This window comes from Phlebotomus papatasi, chromosome 2, assembly GCF_024763615.1.
Source record: "Phlebotomus papatasi isolate M1 chromosome 2, Ppap_2.1, whole genome shotgun sequence".
NCBI lineage: Eukaryota > Metazoa > Arthropoda > Insecta > Diptera > Psychodidae > Phlebotomus > Phlebotomus papatasi.
Genome location: NC_077223.1, coordinates 47,153,782 through 47,180,488, shown reverse-complemented (window position 1 = coordinate 47,180,488; position 26,707 = coordinate 47,153,782). Strand labels below are relative to the sequence as shown.

At 32.4% G+C, this 26,707-nt stretch overlaps 1 protein-coding gene across 1 annotated transcript in view; it reads right to left on the bottom strand.

The window, feature by feature from the left end:
* Positions 1-14,400, bottom strand: part of LOC129801357 (protein qui-1) — a 144,631-nt gene extending 130,231 nt beyond the window's left edge. Inside the window, exon 1 of the mRNA XM_055846297.1 lies at positions 13,906-14,400. The gene's annotated coding sequence lies outside the window, so the exon portion shown is untranslated. The remainder of the gene's footprint in view (positions 1-13,905) is intronic.
* Between the last annotated feature and the right edge of the window lie 12,307 nt (positions 14,401-26,707).

Below are 26,707 nucleotides of genomic sequence, written 5' to 3'. Positions count from 1 at the left end.
GCCACTTGGATAAGAGAAATTCAAAAATGCGGAAAAAAGCCGTTATGCTCACCTTTGATTTAATGTCTTAAAAGATCTCGATAAATGTTTTTTTTTTTCAATCTCGGAAGCTTTTTTTTTAACGCGAAACTGCGATTTCCCCGAAAGGAATCTCAACTACGCTAAGAATCTTTTCTTACATTTGGTTTTTAGAATTATTCACATTTTGCTCTACATAAAGAAAATTATCGGTGTTCTTACATCTTCTTTTCGAATTAACCATAAATCTAAAAACATAGGGGAAAGTACTCTGCCTTCGAACGTTCATGCCTTCGAATAATGTGATTAATGTCAATTATAATTGATAATAAGCTAACTAATATTTAATAGAAACGTGTAAAGTCTTTTAGGAAAAAATAAGAGAAAATTCACATTACTCAAAGGCATGAACGTTCGAATGGAGAGTACTTTCCCCTATATGAATTATAAGTCGATATTCCTTTCGCTATAAAAATCTCAACTAAAATGATTTACAATCTCCAATGTTTCTGCAGCAATCATAATTTTTTCAACGATTAAATTTGAAAAAAAAGGTTTCTTAAATTCTAAATATTCCAATGCATAAAATGTTTTATGCTCCGCACCCGATTCCAGAAAAATGTAATATTCATGATATACTCTTCGGAGATAAAAAAAAAGCTCGACGTGTAAAAAGAATTCTCTTCCTTTCCCTCACCAAAATAGAATAAGAAAGAAGGATGTTTCTATACTGTTTCTGTAAATTATAAATCAGAATCTACACGGTTGTAATTCAATCTCACTACTTTTGCTGGTGACTCAGGCCCAGATTCTAGCTAAAGTATATATGAAACTTTATGTAAGAGAAGAGAATTTACTGTAAATAATGTGCTTTAACCCTGAAAATGCTGCAGAATATTGCACAAGAACCAACAGTTTCCATATCAATCTGCCAGAAAATAATAAATAAAAGGCTGAAGCTATTTATTAAACTCTATTTTGTGATTAATTAAAATTTTAATTTACGATTTATAACGTTGTAATAATCTTTTTTTTTTATATTAATTTCTATAATTCTAGCAATTGCGATCTTTCACGCACTAAAAGCACATAATCATCCATGTTATTGGGTTTCGTTGGAAACACAATAATGAATTCATATTCACTGAATGAAGAGGCAAAAAAACATATAAGGAAGTCTCTTTGCTCACTTTTTGCCCTCAAAGTCACTATCTTGTATATTTTGAAGGGAAAATGTCAGAGGTTATTTGCACAGAACTGTGAGATATGATAAATCTTGATTAACCGAAAATCCCACAGATATGAACTTGTGCGTGTTTGACATTAATTAGTTTTAGGGGATAGTGGTTTTGGTTGCACGACTCAAATACTTCAAGCTCAGCAAATCCCTTTAAATAACAAAAAGGCAAACACAACTTTATAATCTAAATAATATACGGAAACATAAATATTATGAACCATGAAGCAAAAATTTTGTATTTTAAGCACTTACCTATAGCTTTTATTTAATGATACGATATTGAATGACATTATAAATTCGTATTTATTTTTTATTGAGCTATTTCAAATAAATTGAAAATTATTGAGAAACACAAATAAAACAGATATTGTTAATTACAGATATCAATTAATAACAAAATAGAGTTAATAAATGGCTTCAGCCTTTTATTCATATATTATACTTCTAAAATTCTCCAAATCAATCTTACATTTTTTAACTCAGATACTAATTTACAACACTGTAATTAAAATAGTGATATTCTAAAATAAACTTTACTGCAGCTGAGATTCCTTTGAGGCAACATTGGAATGCTTCTGACTCAGAATGATTACAGTTTGGAATTTGTCAAAATTTTAATTGAATTGAAATGTGACGTCACAGCAAATACGCTGAATATTCGAGATATTCGCAATGTTGGCAATAGTTTTTGAATAATTTGATGTATTTGTAAAATTAGTTCAGTGATCTCGAAAATTCAACAAAATTTGCATGATGAAATTGTAAAGAGTAATGATTTTCGTTCGGTCCTGCCTGAGAATATAAATACTTGCCATCATAATTTATAATGGTTTTGTTTTGACTGATATCAAAAAATATTTTTTGTTTATTGCGAGAATAACTCGACTTAACCGAGGAAATTTTTATACAAAAATCGAAATTTGTACTTATAACAGACTTTTATACAAAAGATATGGCAAAGCATCTCAGCTTTGCGGAATGCTCGAACTCACGAGATAGAATTCTCCGTGAATTAGTTTATCGCATGATTTTTTGGTACTTGCTGGTCTACTAGAGATCAAATTGTTTCATAAATTACAAAAGCATTTGAAAAACAAAAAAAATCTGTACTTGACCGATTCATTACCGATGAAGACCGATGCAGCCGGGTTCAGAATTTCAATACCTTTGCAAAAAATTCAAATTTAACTAAATTCGTTGAAAAATGAGCCCTTCAAAGTGGTTGACTTCAACCAACATTTAAAATTGCAAATTTTCCGGTCATAGGTATGTTTGGACGAAATGTTCGCCTGTACTACCTCTAAAACATATCCGAAAATCATTGAAAAAGCTTGGGACAATTTTGAGAAAAATCAGAAAAAAGCATGGTTTTTAGGACTTGGAAAATGGATAAAGGAAAAAGGAAAAAGACCGTCCGAGATCATGTTCACTTATGGGGAGGTCATCGAATACCGAAAGTCGATATCTCTTACCGTTTGACTTCTAGCTTGGGAACAAACTTCAAGCCAAGAAAGAAAAATGAAAAATACGAAAAATATTATTCATAATCAGTACATAACCGGTTCATTGCCGATGAAGACCGATATAGCCTGGTTCAGAATATCAATACCTTTCCAAAAAAACCCACATTTAACTAAATCGATTGAAAAATAAGCCCTCCAATGTGGTAGACCCGGTAGACCATTGTCCTTCAATAATTCAAAATGGTGAATTTTCCGGTCATAGGTATGTAGGATTCGAAACAACGTTGAATATTGAGGTAATACTTCTTTAAATTTCACAAATAACTATATTTCAGGGATATGTAATTCACAATTGAATAAAATGCGTCTTCATTCTTTGAATAATTGCACAGGACTCAATTTGTCACCAAATGGGCTACTACATTTTCACGAACATAAATTATTTCCCACACGGCCCTTCCTGACATCAAGTTTCCCCCTGGACAACTTCCTTGCCAGTATTTCATTAAGTCGGCGGCCGTCATATGGTCTGTTCAGGTCCCTCTTCAGTTCCCATCTTCTTCACCTTGTAGCGGTTATGAGGTAGTATTTCTATTATTTCGTTGGGTCCGACAAATTTTTTTTCTCACTTTGTAGCCAACATCAAATTCTGTCTCCTTGATGGCGAACAAATCGCCAATCCGATAGTCATTGGCCCTTCTGCTTCGAAGATCATACGAGCGCTTGTTCTCATCTTGAATTTTGGAAATATTTTGTCTTGCCAAATCTTGTAATCCACATCTCTCTTCGTCAAAATCTTCTTCCAGTATTTCCACAATTTTATTGGTTACTTGGCATGGATTCATTCGTAATTTCTGTTTGCGTTCCACCTGTGTCATATTTTTCATATGATTCACTTTCTGACGTTCCTTCTCAATTGCTTCATGTTCCTCACGATCTCGCTTGATACGCTTAATCTTCCTGAATTTCCATGCTTCATACTCAATCTCATGATTCTGTCTCTTAGTAGTCCTTATCTTGGTAGTGATATCTTCAGCGCTTGTCATCATCGTCATATTGGCACGGGACATCGCATCAACACGGATCATCTTGTTTTCATTCTTATAACATTGGTCACGTCGTCGAATCGTCACTTTACCAGGCATTATTGTGTAATGTACAGTCTTAAGGAAATTTCTGCCAATCAACCAAGTAGTCTCCATCACTTCTTTGGGTACAACATGGCATTCCATCCGATACTTCGCGCCATCAACTTCAATATTCATTGTAGTTTTTGCCAAAGCCTGGATAATTGCACCACCAAAACCACGAATTCTTTGAAATGATAATTGGTGATCCTCACACTTATCTTTAATTGACTCGTACGTATCTTCATTGATCAGAGATAGATCACTGTAGCTGTCAATGATCCCACAAAACTCTTTATCTCCAATCTTAATCTTCAAAATATCAAGCTCGTCATTAGTTGATTGAATGATGTTGATCATATTGACCTTCGCTTCATTATTACTCTTGAATTCTGAAACTTTCGACTTCGTCTTGCAATCGCTGGAGGTATGACCAAATCCATTGCACTTAAAACATTTTGGTCCTCTCTTTTTATTCGGACATTCCATGGATTTGTGACCAGCATCCCCACAATTGTAACAAATAATCGTTTTTTGGGCTTCTCCTCGTGAGTTCTGAGATCTACTAGCAACATTCTTAGGATTATCATCCTTTTTCTCAGCGTCTTTGAGTTTCAGCTGCAGCTTTTCATATACTTCGATACGAGACTTCAGTTCTTCAACTGTCTTTGCTCCATAAAGTTGAGCTTTGCTCTGGACATTGTCATCAATACCATCGCAAATATACTCGCATATAGTTGCTTCGTCAAGGCTACCCATCCTGCCCAATCTCTGCATTTCATAGACAAAATCCAAGAACTTTTCATCTGCTTTTTTCTTACGATTTGTCATGCGTCTATGCACATCGAGAGAACTTAATTTCTGCGTAAATTCCGTTCTTAGGGCATCTCTCAAGGTCTTCCAATTCTTGATGCCAGTTGTTGCAAAAATGAATTTGCGAGCAGTGCCTGTCAATAATTTTTTGCAATACATCAATTTTTGGATGTCGTTCCATCCAAGTGTCATTGCGGTGTCTTCAAATTCTTCCAACCACACCTCAATGTCCTGCGATTCTTCTGCCCCAAATTTCTCGAGAGAATCTTCTACGTCCCTCAAGCTGAACATCCTGTAATCGTTTGAAGCAAGAACATTGGGAATAGTTGTTGCTGGAACATCATCAACATCGGTTCTGGAACCACTTGCACTCTCACTTTGCGTTTCATTTGCATCCTCATCAAATTGCACAATACGTTGTGCTAGCTCCTCTTTAGTGCCTTCACAATCCAAATTCCTCTTTGCGCACTCCGTCATCAAGCCTTTCTTGGTGAAATTCTCCAGCAATTCTTCAACAGATGCCATTTTCGTCGTCTTTTGCAGTGTTGCCGTCCTTCGTCGTTATGCAACAATTGCCGTCCTTCGTCGTTATGCAACAATTGCCGTCCTTCGTCGTTATGCAATGGTTGCTCTCGTCTTATGCAACTATTGCCGTCGTCTTATGCAACTTTGCGCCGTTGCCGTCTTTCGTCCTTCGTCGTTTTTGGGGTTTTTATTCACTAAAACACTTATTTGTGCTTTTTGCACCGTCTTTCGTCTTCAATTCTTCTTACAACGTTTTTCGTCAGCTTCTTCAATATTCCACGTTTTTCGTTTTCTTTCCCAGCAATTTTCTACCCCATCCCGGACGAGCCCCCATGTAGGATTCGAAACAACGTTGAATATTGAGGTAATACTTCTTTAAATTTCACAAATAACTATATTTCAGGGATATGTAATTCACAATTGAATAAAATGCGTCTTCATTCTTTGAATAATTGCACAGGACTCAATTTGTCACCAAATGGGCTACTACATTTTCACGAACATAAATTATTTCCCACAGGTATTTTTGAACGACATGTTCGCCTGGACTACCTCTAAAATATATCCGAAAATCATTAAAAAGCTTGGGCTAATTTTAAGAAAAGCCAATAAACATTGTGATATTGATTTTTATTGGGGGTCATCGAAGACCAGAAATCGATATCTCAGCCATTTCGACAGGTCGATATTTACCATTTAAGCTCCAGGACGGCGACAAGTTGAAAAAATACGATTAACTACTCTCTAGCAGTTCGAGCAGTAAAAGTAGAATTCTCAATGAATATTTACAAAAAAAATCCCTCGATTAACCCTTTAAGGACGATTGCAACACCGGTGTCCCATATAGAAAATAATTTTTCCTGACTACCCAAAATTATTTTTTTCTTATGTCTGTTCATAATTGTAAAGTAGAAGGTTGAAGGAATCTAGAATATTTTTTGCAAGTCTCTAGCTATTTGATATGTAGTAAATATTTAAGCTAAAAAATGGCGAATTTTTAAATTCTCAAATTCATAATTTATTTTACTTATTTTTTATACCTCCAATTTTTTTTGAGCAAAACCCTTTTGGCAATAAAAACTACAATACTCATACGTAATATTTTTCATTTTTTTTGTTTCCCCACTTTAATCCCGGTTATGTCTTAGGCAACAAGCCTATTTTGACTGCCTGCCCAATAAAAATAAATAACAAACTAAATAATAGATAAATAAATAAATAAATAATCGCTTAATAATAAATAAATGAATAAAACATACTTCGCACACATAAACACTTCTTTGAGTGAATAAAGCTGATTACCAATAAATTTAAACGTTAATTCCGTTTCTCTTTACGAATTTGGATATTTTTCATTAAAGCGAAAAATATTATTCATTGGTATTGTCAGAAAAATTACTCACATTTTTGGACTATTTTTGTCCCTATCGTTCATAGAAGCATAAAATACACCGAATCAGACTCTGTTGGACTTTCCAAGGTTAGATGTAAGACTTATCATTGATTATGTTTCTCAGTTTAATTTTTATTGTTGATTTTCAGTCCGAAAAAAGTGTCTCGTCATTAAAGGGTTAAACCTTAGTGAATCCTTAGTGTGCAGAACTTGAAAAGTCAGTGTATATATCAGTTTCCAAGAAATCGTGATAAGCGGTTTCAAAAGCAGAGTTTTAAGAAAAATATATAATTAAAAGTTCTTGCTCCTGGTACTGTTTAACCTAAGAAGCAGGAGCTTTCAAAGCCTTTATTTCCTTGAGTTTTATTCCGATAGACTTGAAAAAATCATTCTTATCATGTTCAATTATTTCTGTTTTTTTTTAACACGACACATTCGTAAAGCTGATAGCTTATAAAATATCTATCGACAACAAAATTTTATCAAAACAAACAAATCCAAGAACCTAAAATCCAAATGGTAAGACAGATTTAAATAGCCCAGGTAAAAGCTTCTCAATATATATGGCATGAAGTATAAATACCCGATTATATTTAGATGATTCTAAAATAATTTTGAGAAAAAAAATCGTTACATCAATAGTATATATAGAAATACCTTTTATAATAGAAAAATCAACAAGGGAAATTGTGTCATTTTTCAGAACGAATACAGCAAAATTGCTAGAGCAATTTTCGTAATTTTGGTGCTAGCTACCTCGAAAAAGGTCTTTCATTTTCCTCCAAGTATGAGTTTTCATTGTGGGAAATACAAGCAACATCAGGAACATCAGTATAATTAGGGAGCTCCCTTTAGAAGCCCACACCGACAAAAGGAAGGATGAATTATCAAACAGAAAATTCATTGACCTAATTTTGGTTAGAATTCCAGCATTACGTTACACATAAATACTATATATATCCCAGGTTATGTACTGGACAAATATCTGTGGGACAATAACATTGATTAGCATTGGAAATTAAGGATAATACAGGAAAATCCTATAATGCACTAATTTCCCAACTTGATATCACTAGCATTGGTGTTGTATTGCAGACCTGTGGTTGTCATTTACCTTTAATGCAATTATGATTTGTATTCAATTAGCAACCAATGCGGAAAATATATTCTGTTTTCTCCCTTATTTCCTGCCTCTCGCATTGTTTCAATGCAACCACCCACGCTTAAATCGATAAACGGAAGTTATATATGGAATCCTGGACAAATTAGTGGATGGTTTTTCATCATTACATTTTTCCCCATTGTGGTCTTTTATAATGCAAAAAAAAATCTGGATGGGAAAATAAAACGATTTTGCTGCAATTGACAAGATATTTGTCATGACTAATACATATACAAATATAATAACAAAGTTTATACCCTCTAATACTATACTTATTTCTTAAAGATACACAATCGCCATTATATAATCGAAGAAAAATTTCTTGTACCTTCTAGCATTACATTCACATCACAATATTGAAAATCCATTTCACTTCTTTTTGGTCTCTGTAAGACCGAAAATCAAATACAAAAGCAAGACTAAAAAGAAAATCGCAAAATCCAAATACAAGATTTCCCATCAAGTATGGTACAAGGAAAAGTAAAAAAAAAATCTTATCCTTTTTCCACATCCAAAAAGTGCCCTCAATAAATTGATGTAAAAGAATATTATCAATGACACTTTATTTCTAACCATATTTCATCTTAACACCTTTCCTTTCACATCTGCCAATTTTTCCCAGCTTTCCCATTTTGAGCCAGTGAAAATTCCGGTTTCTTTTTTGCCTCTAGCACAAGTGACGAAGAAGATATCCCATATGTCTAACATTTTGATTAGAAATTTCACAGTTGATTTAATCGAGACACAGTGAAAGAAAAGCTCACGCCGGATCAGTGAAAATACTATACATAGTATCATGTATGTATAATCGCAATATATACAGAAAATATTATTACTCAAGAATATGAGAAAAGTATACATCTACACGAGCTTTAAAAATAAATTAAAATTTGATTGCAACTAGACAATTTGAATAGTTTTATGATAACATTGTTGTATAAGGTAATTGAATCAATATCCGAAAACAAAATGATTAAGCATTAAACTAACTAAATTCATTGATAAAATATTTGTCACATTCGTAAAGTAAATTGTTATTTGATTTATTTTGGGAAAATGCAGCAAATTTACAACAATAGAAAATCAATCTCTAGCGATAAAACTGTATTATTTCAGGACAGCTTGTTGATATTGAAAATTATGCATGCTGTGCATATACTTTACCCAAAAACAAAGTACGTATAATTTAAGTAAAAATACTACAAAAAGGACACATTTTAAAACTAAAATAAATTTAAATGGGTGACAAAATGTCCCATACTTTTCGGAATGTTTGATCTTGTGACATAAATGCTATACACCAAGAATACTTTCTTATTATTTAAATTCTTTAGTGGTCAAATTCATCAGAAAAACCGTAGAGTTTACAAGTTCGAAGATTTCGCAATTTTTTATGCATTGCACAAATTCTTTTTTTCGATTACCGGCTCACAGCCAATTTGAAACAATTTAATCATTGATTGAAATGAGTGAAACCACTGAAAAAATCAGCCAATATAGCTATTATTCATTGATTTTTACAGAGTCATAATCTATTGGAACTAAGTACGAACTTGTCAGAAAATCCAAGACCTTTTCAGTGAGCCCAAACATGGCCCCATTTGGTTGAGAAATTAGCAATCAACTGCCCTTTTACCTTTGATTTTGAAAAAAATGTTATTATGATTCAACGGTATTTTCGCATAGGGACATATCTCCGCCCAGGTAATCTCTAATATGTATCCAAAACAAGCGTCTGGCAAGTTGGCCCTTTTATATGGAGCTATTTGAAGCCAATTCCTAAATTGATCTCGGACTCGGCTCACAGTGCTCCAAGGAAAAAAATTATTTAAACAAAAATTTAGTATATTTATCCCTCCATACGGAAAGATATCTTATAATACGGAAAAACTTCTCACTTTTTAAATATTTAGCATAACGATCACGAGTGCAGAAAGATTCCCATACGCATTTGTATGTGAAAGTAAGAAATTGGCTTCAACTTTGAAGGCCACTCGCCGGGGACTAGATCCAAAAAAAAAAGAAGAAAACGCACGATACGGTTTTGAGCAATTTCAAAAAACATGATTTTGCAGGGGGAGGGGGGGTTCACTATCTGTAACCGCTTGACCTCTAGAGCTGAAGACAGCTAGACAAACAAACAGATTGAAGGACTAAACGGACAAAATGCGAAGATATTTTTAAAAAAGGTTTGCGGAATCTTTGTTTTTACATTTTGTTTTTTACACTTTTGTTTTTCCCAGTTTGTCCTTGGAATCTTTGTCTTCGGTAATTTTTGTTTTTTGGAAACTTTGTCTTTGGAAATCTTGTCTTTCATATATTTTAAACAAGTATATTTTAATAATATTACAATGGTGTTTTTTGAAGTTTTTAGTTTCATCCTTCAGGGCAAACGGAAATTTTCTGTGTTTTGGGGAGTTATCAGTATCGCCTGTCGGGGCAAAGGGAAATTTTCTGTAGTTTGGGAAGTTATCAGTATCGCCTGTCGAGACAAAGGGAAATTTTCTGTTTTTAGTTTCGGGAGGTTTTTAGTTTCGTTCCTTGGGACAAAGGGAAATTTTCTGAGAAAAGGGAAATTTTTGGAAAGTTATAAAATATACTTGTGCAAGATGTGTTATAGACAAAATTTACGAAAATTGTGCAAAATGTATGAAAGACAAGATTTCCAAAGACAAAGTTTCCAAAAGACAAAAATTACCGAAGACAAAGATTCCAAAGACAAATTGGAAAAAACAAAATGGAGAAAACGAAGATTCCCGATCCCTTAAAAAAATGGTACTCGGGTAGAGATCGACACCGAGAATTTTTCGGCGACTGCAGCTAATCTTTGAAAAATGTCGGCGGATCTCTGCGCGATTTTCTTGAGAGTGATACACTGAGAAAAACGGGGCTTCGATTAATTTTTTTTGCCTTATAACTTTAACACTTTTTTGGTGTAAAAATATATTAACATTTTTTAATGTTAATTTTACACCTTATTAAGGGTAAAATTAACATGAAAAAGGGTAACTTTAACCCCAATACACCTAAAAAGCATAATATTTACACCGATTTCGGATCAATACTGCAGGGTAAAATAAACATTTACTGAATGTTATTTTAACTTTTTCGGATTTCTCTCAGTGTAAGTATAAGAATTATGATAATATTACTACTCTCTCGATGGACTTCAAGTAGCAAAAATTTAAACTATATTTACGATTTGTTACTCAAGTGCCATGAAGGCTTCAAATATTTACTTGAGTTTCGTATTTGATATCACAGATATTTTCAAGAAAAAATCACCTAACTTTCTGATATGTATTTTGAGTTGTTCTAAATTATACTAATACCTAATTGTTACACAATCAATTTTCCTACAAAAGTAACTGCAACTACCATTTACTTACTTGCTGATGTCAGAGAAAAAAAAAACAAAATATTCAGATCCATCTTAATTTTATTTCCCGTGTTAAATACCTTATCATTAATATGAAATACTAAAAAAAACGATTTTAATTGTATATTCTGATGATTTCAATAACTAATTGCAATGGGTCTGAAATTGTTGAAAATCAGAAATCCCGTAAAGTTTCATTTTCATACAATTTTATATACGACAAAATAGACAAAATAGACCATATATTGTAAGACTTCCTTTTTTTCTTCAATTATAGGGGATAGTTATGCAATCAATTAATCAAGTGATAGAGCACTCGCTCTATAATAAGTGCCCAGGATCGAATCCTATTTAGGTCACTAAGGGGTTATATCCAGGAGAACGCCTAAAATTAGCGGTTCTTTTTTTGTGAATTTTTTATAACTTTGCTCAATCAATCAGTATGAAATTTACAGAGGTTATTAAACATGTCTTGATGAACACAAAAATATTATTTCAATTTTGAATACAAAATGGCGACACAGCCAGTGAGCGGGCTGAGAGTCAATTCTTTTTGGATATAATTACTCCTAAGGCATTTTGGGAAATATTTTGGGTGATTTATAAATCGGTTCAAATCGATTCATAACCGGTAATGAACCGGTTATGAACCGGTTATGAACCGATAAATAATTTATGTCCGAAAATCAGTTTTATTATTCTTAAAACTATTTTGTGGGATCTTGGAATGGTTTACGAATCGATTCAAATCTAAATCAGTTGGGAATCGGTAAATGATAAATGATGCGAAAGTGCTTTTGAGGTATCAGTCACGCACAAGTTCGAGCATTTCGCAAAGCCCGGGATGCTTTGCCACCCCTTTTATGAGAATGATATTTGCATTTTGCAATCCAAAGTTTATTAATTAAATTATTTACTAATAATTAGGTTAGCATTTCTGTAATACGTAAATAGAGTTTTGGTTACCGAATATATTTCCACTAATTAATGTTAATTGTCTAAAGTTAAAAACTAAAATGAGTGCTATATATATCTCTTTCATTGGAGTGTTCCTAAGCTTATAGTTTCATTACACCAGACTTTTGCCAACATTTTCAGAGTTACTCAAGTAACTTTATTGACAACCTACAATTATATCAAACTTGAACATATCCTTTTGGCTGAGTGAAACATTTATCCGTTTATATTAAAGGCCTTTTACCTATAAAAGTTAAAGTGATGTTCTTTTTATGCTCTGCTTATTTTCTTTTCGGTTGAGCTGAGGAAATGTTCTTTTCTTTTCCTTGCGTGTCTATTCTTTTACGATTTTACATGGCAAATGATTACAGATAAGAGTATTCTTTGATTGAAAAGGTGTGTTTGAGTATCTTAAACAATTTGGAAGAAATTTGCCAAAACGTGAGGAATTTCTGTTTGGGGTGATAGAACCTTTTCCTATTTTCTGATTTCTTTTTGTACTTTTTTTTTATAAAGAAAAGTCTCTATTCTATGTGGCACCTTTATCATTGTTCTGCTAAATAATTGACTGAAGTAAACGAGAAACCACATATTCTGTAGGTATAACATAAAAGAGGGAAGGTAGTAAAGTGAGCAGGTAGTGAAAAAAATGTGAAAATGTCATCAAAAGTATTTTCATACAAGTTTTATTTACTGTAGTTTCACTTAATATTTTCTTCCTTCTTTGCAGAAAAAAAAGTCAGAAAATATCTATAAATATCATGCACACTTCCAACAACTCAATCAAAACAGATATTTAACATTATAATCTCCATTTCTAAAATTTGTGAGACATATACTTAAGATTTATGTCACTCTCAGAGAGAGCGAGAAGGATGGTAAGGGAAGAAAAATAATAATATTTGATGAAATTCGGCGAAGTACATAAATGAGATGCTGTGACAAGGTAAACTTGAAATTAATTTACAGCGAACTTTGTCTTTCGCGGCGATACATAAATTCGTTATCTCTTAGAAACAATTCCATCGCGTACATTTGTCTTAAAGGATTCCCCCTTTTTGGAATTGAGTCATGGAGCACAATTTTGAGCACAATATTTGCACATCGTCTTAAAAATTTCTTCCCCAGCATTTTCTTCATCGTCTCTTAAACGATGGAGCAACACAATGGCGGGAAAATGTGAGAAACACACCGGAATGGAATATCAGTCATTAAGAGATTTCTCGCATCAATTCATACAAGACACCAATTAGAACAGAAAATGGGAGGGAAGTGAAGTTCTTTCGTGGCGACAGGAAAATGCCCTCTAATTGCTCCCTAAAGCACTCTTAAGAAGCCTAGACTATGAGATTTTTTGGAGTGACTAAAATGGACTACCTCGGGATTCTGAGAAAATTCCAATGCTGTGATTAACACTAACAATATAATGCTACCTATATATTGAGAACTTCCTGAAGCAGGTAACTTACAGGGGGCTATTTAACTTTTCGAGTCGTATTGTAAGCTATGAAAAAAAAATTGTGGATTAACCTAAACTTGATCATTAATATTATGGAATGTTATAAAAAACGTGAAGGGCATGAATTTTGCAAAAAATACACTCATAATATTCGCTATGAAGAAAATTCAAAAAATAAATTTACTTAGTCAAACAATTTCTATATATATATTTTTTTTTCTATAAAATAGAAAAAGTAAGATAAGTAGAGATACAGAAGAAGTACAATAAATTTTAATCAATTTATTGTACTAATTTTGGATTATTTTTCTTAAACAATGACAAACAGTTCTTTGACTCAAGATGAAAATAAAAAAAATTGAAATTTACCTTCATTTAGAGATGAGAACACAAAATCAACAATATATTGCAGTAATGTACAGGTATGTGCTTCTTAGAGTAAATTAGATTTGCACTTTAGCAATTGGAGCGTATGACCACAGAAAAAGAAAGGGGACATTTATTAAGAAAATTATCAAGAGCTAAACCACCTTTGTTTGAACACTATTGCAAACAATTAAATTGTCTTACACTCTTCGCAATAAATTTATCACCCTTCGCAATAAAATACCAATTAAATGGCACAATAAATTCACCTTGACACCATCAAGGAGAGTCACCCAGATGCTCTTTTATCACACATGAATAATAACTTATGTGAGTTATCCACTGTCCACTGTCCACTCACAAAATATTGATGAGGCCCAACGACAAAGTCGTTGCAACGCTTCAACGGAGTCAGGTAACTTTCTCAACTAATCTTTTAGGTTTGGGAGAGAAAGAGAGAGATATATCCGAACGGTGCCCGAATACAAGGATGTTCCCTGTAAGCTAGCCTCGACTGAACTGAGAAATGTTGAAAGCTCTCAGGGCATTTATACTCGCGCTCTCTCATTTCTTTTCCGAAAAGGACACCCTTCCTGTAAAAGCCAGAGAGTCTCCGGAAAGCAACAGGATCAAAATGGAGGGGAAGTTAATTCTGCATGGGGAAGTTTACAAACTCAATTCCGATCATTCTCTCACTGAGCAAATTCGAGGTTAATGCCAAAGACTAAATATTTGGTCTAGTTGCAAAATATTAACTTTAGAACTCAATCATAATGTATACTTGAAATTAAATATTTAGCCCCATAGGGGGAGGTGGGGCTACTTTGAACTGTTGGGCTAGATTGTTATACGACTTTTTCGCCCACAGTAGAGTTGATCAAATTTGAACATTTTGGTGTAGATGACATTTCTAAAACGTCAATTTTGATAACTTCAACGGTTCATAACTTCTTAATATATACACTTGCAAATACACTACCAATAATAATTCACTACTCACCAAATTTATTTACTTTATCATTTATATCAAAATACTTTCCAATATGCTGTAACCGATGTTTAACACATTATACTTATATAATTACATGTAGGGGAAAGTGGGGCACCCTTGAATTGGGAAACTCTTGAAATTGGACTTTTTTCACCCATTTTTAAATAGAACTGATCTTTAGCTGGCTTAGCTTAGCAGTTGATACAGTGGCGACAAGATAAATAGCACAGTTTCGGACACTGTACTGTATGCTTTATTTTTTGAAAAATTATGCTTTTAAATAATGAAAGTAATAATAATAAATGAACTTGTATATAAATACATTTTAAATATAAAGAAAAAACTCGAAAGTTCTGTCAAGAAATTTAGTATGGTAAAAAAATTCTTCAAACGGCACATATTAAGGGGACAATATAAATAGCACACCCTATAAGAAGTGATAGTTTTCGGCTTCTACTGCAATTAACAACTTACAAATTCTATTTGAAAATTAAATTTGGAATAATTAGAACTTAGTTAAGTAACTCTTGGGAAAAATAAGAGCCTGACAACGAAGGATCATTAAGGAAACCAAGATTTGGCAATTTTCTAATGTGATTGTAATTCATGTAGTGTGGATATCTACTTAAAACTATTCTAAATTAGTCACATTCGAGAGATTTACCTTGTGATCAATCTGCTCCTATAAATTCAACAGGACTGAGGTCCTTAGACCATCCTGCCCATTCCAGAAAGTCAATTTTGTTCTGATTGAACCACTTTTAAAAACTCTTGGCAGTGTGTTTGGGATCATTAGCTTGATTAAAACTTAAAAACTAAGAGCAAATTCTTTGCGATTTTGAAGTACATGTCTTGACCAATGATATCCTTGTAAATATTTTTTTTTTACATTATCTGATATTCCATATACAGACCATACGCCACAAAAAGTAACCGCATACTATAAAATTACCACCGCTAAGTTCTACCTTCTTAATTATATATCAAGGACAAAATTCTTGACTTTTGGGACATCTAATCTTTTTTTATGTCATATCCAATTGTATTAAACAGGAATACGTCGATTCAAAGAATTTTATTCCCGAATTACAGGTCCTTCTGCATATCGTCGGTTGCCTCAGCAACTGTGCTAACTGCATTTTGACAACTTTTCAGGAGACCATTTTTTTACTTTAATCACATTTTAATAAAAATCAAACCTCGAATGAGTTATTTTATATTACAAATATCGAAAGAACAACAAGTAATCTGTCTATTAATGCAAAGAAATTGGAAAAAAGTAGATTTTGCACACTAAAAATTAAGCATTTCCTAAAAGAATACACAATATGCAATTGTGCTAACTGACATCGTTGTTCAAAAGTCTATCTGCAATGTATGGAATTTTTGCAGATAGCACAATTGTTTATCACAGTCAAAGCCTAACAAGGAAAGAATTTTCTTTTTTTTTATTCTATTGACTCCGTGTAGAGCAACATTTTATTGTCATTTAAAATTTACTCTAAAATTTATCTTCCGCGTGTGTTTTCTTTTTATCAACACTGTTTTGCTCTCATGGATCTTTGCAAAGTCTACAAACGGTTCCTCATAAAAGTGTTACGTTAATCTGAAAGTGAAATATTTGGGAAATAAACGATCTCTGATATAAGAAGGGATACTTCCACAAAGCTTAAGGATCACATGAGAATAAGCATGGAAAAAGGAAATTGGCACCAGATATGTGACAGGAATTTATAAAATTGTTCTGGCCATATTGAAAAAAATATGGCAATTAAAAGTTCTACTAAATGATTATATTAAAAGAATACTTGATTATGAGATATCAATTTTATTTCTGACTTTTCATTTTGTTTAGATTTTTATCCATTTTCAATTTCTGCACAAAGTCTCATCATCTTTTTTCTTTTGAAAATTCATAAACACAGAAAAATGGAAAATTCTTAAACAGAAACACCCAGGAATTAAATTTCAAATCCCATTCAATGAATGCCAATGCCCTAATTCTAAATCCTTAATCATTTAGTTTTAGTTGCAATTTGCAAATCTGTAGACATTTTTCATTTTTCAGCTAATGCTGAACATAAGTTCCTGGTCTCTCAGCCAGAGCTAGGGATTCTAGCCCATTTCATTCGCTCATCAGAGCTTCTAAACTTAAACGTCTCACGAATTCACGTCCAATTTAAGTTCCCAGGATATATTCTTAAATTTAGAGTCAAAATTTTTCTGTGTGTATGAAAATTTTATTTTCCTTCTCCGTTAGATGTTATTATATTACATTTCAGCTTTCTTGTACTTTATGCGTCGATTTTGGACCCATGATTCGGGACGAGATCTCTTTTTTACACGCTATGTCAAGATTTTCTAAAATAAAAATACTGAAAAAGATCAGAAACAACAGAATGTGATAAGAAATTAAAAAAACGCCTGTTTTATTGAAAATTTAATAATAAAAAATCATAGTCATATTCTTACTTTCGGTTAATAAAACATCTGCTATGAAAATTTCTGCTCCAGGGTGACCATTCAGAGAATCTTGTGATCCATCGCTTGAAATATGTGGCTCATTTTTGACTTCAGGCTGGTCAGATGAACCCTGTTTACTCGTAAACATCTCTTGCGAATTATCGACTATATGAATGAGAGTATGAGGAGATGAATCCGGTTCATCCTGATTATTATTATTATTAATCGTATCGGGATATGTTTATTACAATTCAGCCAGGTTATCGCATACCCCGTGTTGGACGAATCTGCCGATCAGATCGCCCAAGAACGCCTTCCCCGCAATGTAGATACTTCTTCCATTCCTTCTTGCATTCTCTTGGACGTGGATCAGCTGCTTTATGATTTTTCTTCCTGCGTAACATTTTTCCTGTTTTTTCTCACAAAATCCTAATTTAGTAAGTAAATTAATAAGCATTTTTACAAAAAAACAAGTGAAACGAAAACTTACAATTCCGAAATCACTAATTTGCTTTCACCTGCACAACAATCGCGAAAAACTCAATCACAAATCGCAAACGTTTACCTTGTTTTAATGGAGAGTCGTGATGGATAGAAATGACAAACTGCAAATAGAACAGTTGCTGACAAAAAAAATTGCAACTTTTTTCAGTGTATTTTTATGCTAACTGCAGAAAAATTGGTAGATAGCGCAGTTGCAGAGAAATTTTTGTGACTATAGTACAGTTAGAACATTTTCACGGAAAAATATCTCTGTATAGAGAAAATTGCAAACTTTTTAAATAGCGTAGTTTAATAGAGAAAATTCAGTAATATCAGAATATGCAAAAACCTGAAAATCGCAAAAATGCAGTTAGCACAGTTGCTGAGGCAACCGACGATATGCTCTTTAACAAAAATCAAACAACAGGTACGGTTTCATGTGAATACTAACTCTGTACGTCTGGCAACAGTTCTAAACAGGGTATTTTTACATAATTGACTTTTAGTAATGCTCACATGAGTTACTCCTTCAAATTTTGTTCAATTTGTTATTTTATTTTTGGTATTGCAACAAAAGAATTCAATTTTACTATACGAAAATGGCAGGATATTCTATAGAAGTGGTTATTTTTTCTTGAAATTTTCAAGCTTTTAGCGTAATTTTTAAGTTTTATTATAGAAAATTATTAGATTATTGGTTCTCTTCCTTGAATAATAAAGTTTATAAAAAAGTTTCTTAGTTATCCTAAACTTTTTTACATAAAGCCTGTACATCTGAACCAAAGGCTTTATTTACATGATTTTTCAGTTCTCATAACTTTATTTTACGTAAATTTGTGGCATTAATGCTTACAAATGATCAAAAAACAGATATATAATGAATTTTAAAATAAAAGTAAATTTCAGGTAATATTTTCAGAGAAAAATGAAGGTGTGCTATTTAAATTATCCGCATGAATTATACCTAAACTCATAAAATGATACAAACACATGGTTTTAACTAGGTTTTAACACATACAAATATTAAATAATTATCATTTTTATTTATAAAGGGCATTATATTTTCTAAATAATAAATCATGATCAGGAATAAAGATTGATATTGTATCATAACACATCAAAATAGAAAAATCGCTGAAGGTGTGCTATTTATCTTGTCGCCACTGTATATTCAGCTAAATTAAATCATGGTAAGGTTCAGTTTGATTTAAAAATAGAGAAAAAAGTCCTATTTCAAAAGTGCCGAAATTCAAAGGTGTCCCACTTCCCTCTACTATGTGAATAATGCTTATACTAAATACATTACTGGTCAAACTAAAAGAACAATGACTAAAAAAATATAACGATGATTCTAGTCAAGCATTCTAAATCGACTCATAAAAGTATTTTACGAGAAAACATTTTTTGGTTAGTAAATTAACATATGTGTTAAGTAAAAAATAAAACATTTTGGTCAGTAAAGAATTTAAAAGGTGTATAACTTCTTAATTAACCCTTTGCCAGTATTATTTTTTCTTAGTGAAATACTGCCAAATATTCCACAACCATGTTTTGATAACAGAGATTATAAATCTTCATGGCTTCTACATATTTTTCTCTTTTACATACTAATAATTTATTCTTTCTATCATATTGTCGAGTGTTCAGGTGATTTTTTGCAATTTGACAATTATATAGTACTTAAAAATATTTGATTTTTATAAAAATGTCTCACAATATGTACCTATAGAGACCTTTACGGTGCTATTACACTAGGATTTTCAAAATATAATTTTTAATTAAATTGAGCCAATTGAGCATTAAAAGATTTCTAGAATTTACTTGAAAATTCTCACAGCCAGGACACATTTTGCAAGAAATTTGCTCAATTTTAAATAGTTCCGCTAGATTTTTGATTGTGAATGACTCCGAAAAATGTGTAATATACTTAAAATGTCTTATAAGTCACTTATCTGTTATGCAGAAGAATTCCCAAATCCAGGAAAAGGGGTTGTAGGCAAGGGAGCTCATGAAAAAACTCACATACAGTCTTGTTAAAAATCTGTATGAAGTCATCCCAACTGCGATTTCTTGACACAACAATTTCCTTCGAAATGCTTTTGAGGAACTCACCAAATTACTCCCGATACTGAAGCTTAACCCGCGTACAACTTTATCACTAATCACTAATTCAATAAAAACAATTTCGTTCAAAAGGCTACTTGTTTAACTGCAATAAAATTGAAATTAATGAGCAATTTTAACATTTTAGTTTGCTTAATTCAAATTTCATTTATGCTATTTTAGCAAACCACATATATGCTATTTTAGCATATTTAAACATGTTTTTGGTGGGCCAAGTATTAGTATATATCAATAAATAAGCGAAAATCTATCAATTCAAATGATTTTTAATGCAAAATAACGCATAGGAACAATTCTTCTGAAAATTAAATTGAATTTATAAATTGGAAAAATCCTTATGTGATAGCACGGTTAAGATTGGTTTATAATAAGTTACTAAATTTCTTAGAAAAAAAGATGACACACACAGAACATAGCACAAATTTTCCGAGTTTATAAAATTCCCCTGAAATGTTCTCATTTGACAAAGAATATTTAATATGGAATGGAATCTTTAATATAAGTCTTAAACTTATATTAAGTTAAATATAAGTTAATTTAAGTTTAATATAAGTTTAATATAATATAAGCATTCTTAAGTCTTGAAAGTTTTAATTGTATTACAATTTTGGAATTTTGAATTTGAAAAACTGAAAAATACCAACTTTGGATTTTCAGTAATCCCAATAATGGAATATTGCCAAGAAACTGTATTTTCTCCTCGCTGTTACTGTTTTCTGGTATAACTCGGACAAGACTATTACATTTTTAATAAAAAAGATTCATTTTATTAAAAAAGATAGAATTTTTTGAATAGAAGACAATCGGTTATTAAATCGAAAATAATGTGGACTAGATTGATGAGGAACAGTCTGCGGCAGTGTTAAAAGAAGAAAAAAAAACACGATTGTGAAAACTGCTCTCTCTTGGAGTTCGAGCTGTTAAAATTAAGATTTTTCGAGCAGCAAGCAGGATATCATACCATATGTCAGGACATCTGACCATGAATAATGTATTTTGGTTTTTACAACCACAGAATATTCATCCATAATGTGGTTCACTCAAAAGCGATGTTTTAGCTGAGATTCTTTATAATCTCAGCTTTTGTGGTCTGAGGTTTTCTTGGCATTTTGCGGTTTACCAAGCAAAAAATCTTTTTTTTTCAATTTTACCATTTGAGAGTTATTCTGCAACATCGTTTATACATTTCTGATCCGCCTGATGCTAACACGCTTTGTCTATCTTCTCCGTGAACTTATATGAATTGTATTAATAATAAATTGATTAATTGAATAAACAGATGTTTTCTCAATACTCTTTCTACAAGGCTAATTATAATATTCCAATAACTAATTCTATCCCTGGCTAATCTGCCCTAATCTCCCCAATTCCTCTTCCGAACATAATGTGCCCTTTATATGAGAACTGTAATTGAGTATGGAACCGAAAGTTTTTGAATAAGAGATTTAACTGGGATATGGCGTTAGCTAAAAGTTGCTAAAATTACATTTTAACTTGTAGAGAAATTAGCTGTAAGTCTTATATCATTGGCTACCATTGTGTCTCCTAATAACTATCATAAAACGACTCTGAATAGTTTGGAATAGAGCCGTAGATTTACACCAAACCTTTTGTAACATATTCTCCATTTTCTATATGATTCAAAGAAATAAATAAAAGCATTTAACGAATGCATTTCCATTATTTCATAGTGCATTTAGGGCATTTAGTATCCAAAAAGGGTTCTACTATAATTTTAACGGTTCCATTCCATATTTCAAGTCGATCCAAATTACACATATTACTTCGAGAGGGATATTTCCTCGTGATCTGATTGTCGTGCGCCTATAAAAAATACAAGAATCCAGAAAAAAAATTACCTGAAGCTTTCCTTGCGTCGGTCGGTAGGAAGCGTAGGGAAAGTGGGGCACCTTTAAATTGAGGCAGCTTTGAAATTGGGCTTTTTCTCCTATTTTTAAATAGAATTGATCCTTATCACAATGTAATTTAGTTTTGAAACTGGTTTGTTCAGCTTAATTTTATCATAAGATACAGTTTCTTTTAAAAATAGGATAAGATTGCAAAGCTTTCCCATTTCTCGTCTTATGCTCGGTGAGAGCACTACTACTGCTCATAATCATAGAGCAGAGCTTTTCTTTGATGCCGACTGGTATGTGTGTGCTCTACGTGCTCGTGATCATATTTCACGATATCGAAACATTCTGGTTGGCTGTGATCTACCTTTACTCCTCCGTTTGAGAGCTGTTTTGTTCCTGTTCCGGTTGATTACTTCTCGGAGGCCGGGATACTTAGCCTCGCTCCTGGCTTTGGAGGCTTCGGTCAGACAGCGGGGTCTCCTGGTTCCGGAGCTCACTCGAGCCAGCTTTCGCGTACTCTTTTTAACAGGGTGATTGTAATCTACAACTCCCTTCCACCGCGCGCTAGGACGTCGCAGGCTGGCATTTCTGGTGCCTTTCAGTCGGGGAAGAGTTTCTTTATTTCTCTTTTTTTCTCTCTCTTCTCTGTTTAAATTTTTCTGACTTATCTTGTTCTCATTTTCTTTTGTTTTTCTAGTACATTTTTTTCCTATCTAATAAGACATTGTAAGAGTGACGGACCCTAATTATGTTTGATTTAAAACAAATAAATAAAGAAATAAATTCAAAAGTGCCCCACTTCCCCTTTACATGGCAGTGGAAAATTTTAGCAAGGTACATAATGATATTAAAAACTAAATGCCTTTAATCTTTGGCCAAGGTGAGTTCTCAGTATACAGTTAAGGCACTTTCTTGCGAAGAGACCAGACGGTAAAAAATATTTTTAAGACTTTTATTTTTTTTAAATATCATTGTCTGAAAAGACAAAGATGAATATATAATTTTGTGCTTAATTTGTACACATTTTCGTATACATACAAACAGTATAACCAGACGTGAATGGCCTACGCTCTTATTTCAATTTTCTCAAATCTGGACAGAAAATATAAATAAGTTTTTCAATAAAATATAGCAGGGGTAGAATTAGCCAGCAAATGAAGCTTTTTTTTCGCGCATGATTTGTGAAAAAATGATAAAGTTTGTCTAATGTTTTTATGTTTCATAAGTAGCATTAAGATATTGGCTGTATAAAACCGTATAGTTCAGAGCTCTCAAATCCTTGGCTTTTTCTAGAGAGGATAATGAAAAAAATATGACACATTAACTACACCTGCCCCGGTCTGGGTAGATTTAGCCACTTTCGGGGTGCTATTTGCCACCAGTTTTCCAGACGAAATTTTAAAACTGGAAATACCAAGTGTTATTTCACTTGATCCACTGAAGCCCACTGATACTAAATATGTAACTTAAACCTAATGAAAAAGACTTTAGCCGACTTTTTTATGACATTTTTGTAATTGCGGCAAAATTGATGAAAATATCCTGAAAAAATCTATTTCACAAATTTTTCATCCGAATGGCAATATTGCTTGGAATATCAATAGTACTCTTTCATCTAACAATTATCCATGTATTAGTGAAAAATCATTGATAGTTTTATCCGGCCACGGAAAAGTGGCTACAACTGCCCCGAGGGCTGTTTTAGTGTTTTTCATCTTATATAAAAAATTGGATAATTATTATCCAAGTGAAAAATATTTTTTAATTAGGTTTATGAAACCAGAAACGAGGTAAAACTATGAAATCTTGACTACAAACTCAGAAAACCAAATGCTGGTCCAAAAACTGAAACATCAAAACTGCAGTTTTATACCCATTTTATAAAAATGCTTCTAAATTGTAGGATAACAGGATCAGACTTATAAATATTTCTGGGAATATGGGGATGTGTTCCTACTTTCATTAAAAAATATTTTGCTCAAGGTACATTTTAAGGGAACCGAGAAAAATCCACTGTCTACTTCTGCCCCTGGCTAATTGTACCCCGGTCTCCCCTAAGTCATTCAAAGGTGTGCATTCAAAGTTTAAAATTTGATCCATCCTTTACAAAAGGATCAAATTTTAATCAATATCAATATAATCCTTTTATTTTAACCAAGTATGATATTAGTCATCAAAGTTGTGCTATATTTTTAATGAAAATAGCAAAACTATTATTAATGATATTTTTTATATCATTATTATATGACTTTAAAAATTATATAAATAACCTTAGTTCAAGTACGAGTTTAACTCATCTGCTAACAGCGTATATTCTGGTTTCTTAACTTCTGATGAAACTATACTATAAGTAATATTGTTCACCACATTTTTTTTTTTTCAAAACGTTTCGATAAACCGTCCCAATGGCTGAATTTAAAAAATAAATAAATAAATAAAAACTTTAAAAGATATAGGGTAAGTGTGCCAATTTTCGGCATAGTTGCATGCAAGCGCCAAAGTCTCAAGTTTGAAATCTAATATTTTTAAGAAAAAATGATTTTTTTTATTCGTTCTTCTTAAGGAGTGTTGCTTGGAAACGTGGAAACCGTTAATCGTCATTTTATTCATTTTATTCATTTTCGTTTTTATTCATTTTAAAATGAATAAAAATGTAGATATAGCTTTGGTTCCCTATTTCGGCCACCTTCATTCTCATAGTTCCTTGCCCTTTGGGAATTCTTCCAATATCTTTTTCACGTCATCTCGTTTGTCGAAGCTACATTTTTTGTTATTCTTTTGCATTGTGTAATCTCTATAGAGTATGTAAAAACTAAAAATTCATGGAAATTCGAGGAACAAAAAAGGTGGCCGGAATTGCAAGCTGGTCGGAATTTGGCACACTTACCCTAGTTTAATTATAACAAATTATTTTTTCCAATATCTTTTTAAAGAATTTGACCCGTTATTTTATTATATTTTTATAGCTAGTGACATGCCCTAAATTTTCTAAAAAAACATTAACCCTTTAAGGACGAGTGGGACATCGGTGTCCCAAAAACAAAAACAATTTCTTTTAACTATAAAAAGTTGTTTTATCCTCTAAATAGTCCAAAAAATTAGTTTTTATTTTTGGGACACCGGTGTCCCATGCGTCCTTAAAGGGTTAATTAAATCAAATTAAATTAAAGTGCGTTTTCCTCTAGATATTCTACATTGAGTTTATTGTCAAAGCCCACCTAATTTACCCAAATGACCCTAATCAGCAATAATTGTCCCTCTATATTTAAGTACCAAGCCGTTTCCTGTGCAGAAAAGAAAGAAAATAATTCGCTCCAAACCAATTTCAAATAACTGATGAAGCAGAAAATATACAAAATCTTGACTAAAATCCAAAGAAAAGCCTAACCAAGAACCACTTATGAAAACACGATAGGTGTCGAAAACTTTGGTAAATTGTGTGTTTAATTTTTGGATTATACTCAACACACCGACGCTCACCGGAAGGACATTCTGTCCTAAAGCAATAAGACTAATCAGCAAGGGAAAGCCAAACCATTTGATACCACATGATCATTAGAATGTAATCTCATTTCCTTTAGGTTCCTGACCATTGCCAAGGAGACACCATCGGCAGTTATGGCGCCCTTTCTAGACCGGCTGATTATTTTGTGCAGTTTTCGGAAGCTCAACCATACACATGGTCAGACAAATCAAATATCTTATTAAGGTAAAGTTCCTTCACTCGACCGGGATTTTTTAATGTTTGATGGTCAATTTCTATGAAATTGTTACTGATTCGTATTATTTATGGAATAATTGACCTATTAATGTTAGAACATACGCTAAATATTATAGCAAATATAAATAAATTGAATAAATAATTTTGCCGGTCGAGACGAGGAACCGGTTGAGCGAGGGCATTTTACCTTATATATTATGTAAAAAATTGCATATCCCAATTAGATTTGTTGTTCATAGTTTCATATTAAAGTGTTAAGGTAAAGTACCCTTACTCGACCGGGTTCCTCTATTCGACCGGTGGGTCAATTTTTGAATATTTGATGGTGAATTTCATCAATTTCTATGAATTTGTCACTGATTCGTATTATTTAAAGAATAATTGACCTATTAATGTTAAATCATACACAAAATATTATAGCAAATATAATTAAATTGAATAAATAAATCTACCGGTCGAATAGAGGAACCGGTCGAATAAAGGGTACTTTACCTTATATGTATGAAAAAAAAAATTTTTTTTGATCGGATTTTGAAAGTATTCACTACAAAGGAGAATGGTCAAAACTATATGGACGCTAGTCCGGAAATCGACATAAACGAGGGTAGGTGCATTTTATGGGTACTGGTATAAGATTAACAATGTTTCCTGGGCCCAGGAAAATAACGCTGGGAATCCTTATAAAAAATAAAAACTTTAATCCTTCTGAAAAAACGCAATGTAGTACCTTTTATACGCAGTACTTTGAATTAAAGAATTTTTCTATTACGTTTAAATAAATAGAGAAAATATATGTTTTTTTACTTTGTGATGCTTAATGTACGAATGAAAAAGGCTTAGATGAGCCTGGAGCCCCACTAAAACATCCAACATTTTCAAATATATTAATGAAAGTACATTAGAAAAAAAAATCACTCACTTTGTTTTTTGAATGCAGTTTTAGTATCTCTCATTGTCTGCGAGCACTCTTTATTTAGTCCACTTATGTTGTTTCACGTATTTAAGAAAGAATTATGCATTTTGATCAATCCAAAAAAAATCACTTGAAATCGAAATTTGAACAAAAATCCAACAAAAAATTGCGGAACAACGTTGATTCAATCGAGAAAAATGATTATTGCGCGCCTCGAAAATTCTCCCAAAAGACAATAAAAATAAAAGTTCCAA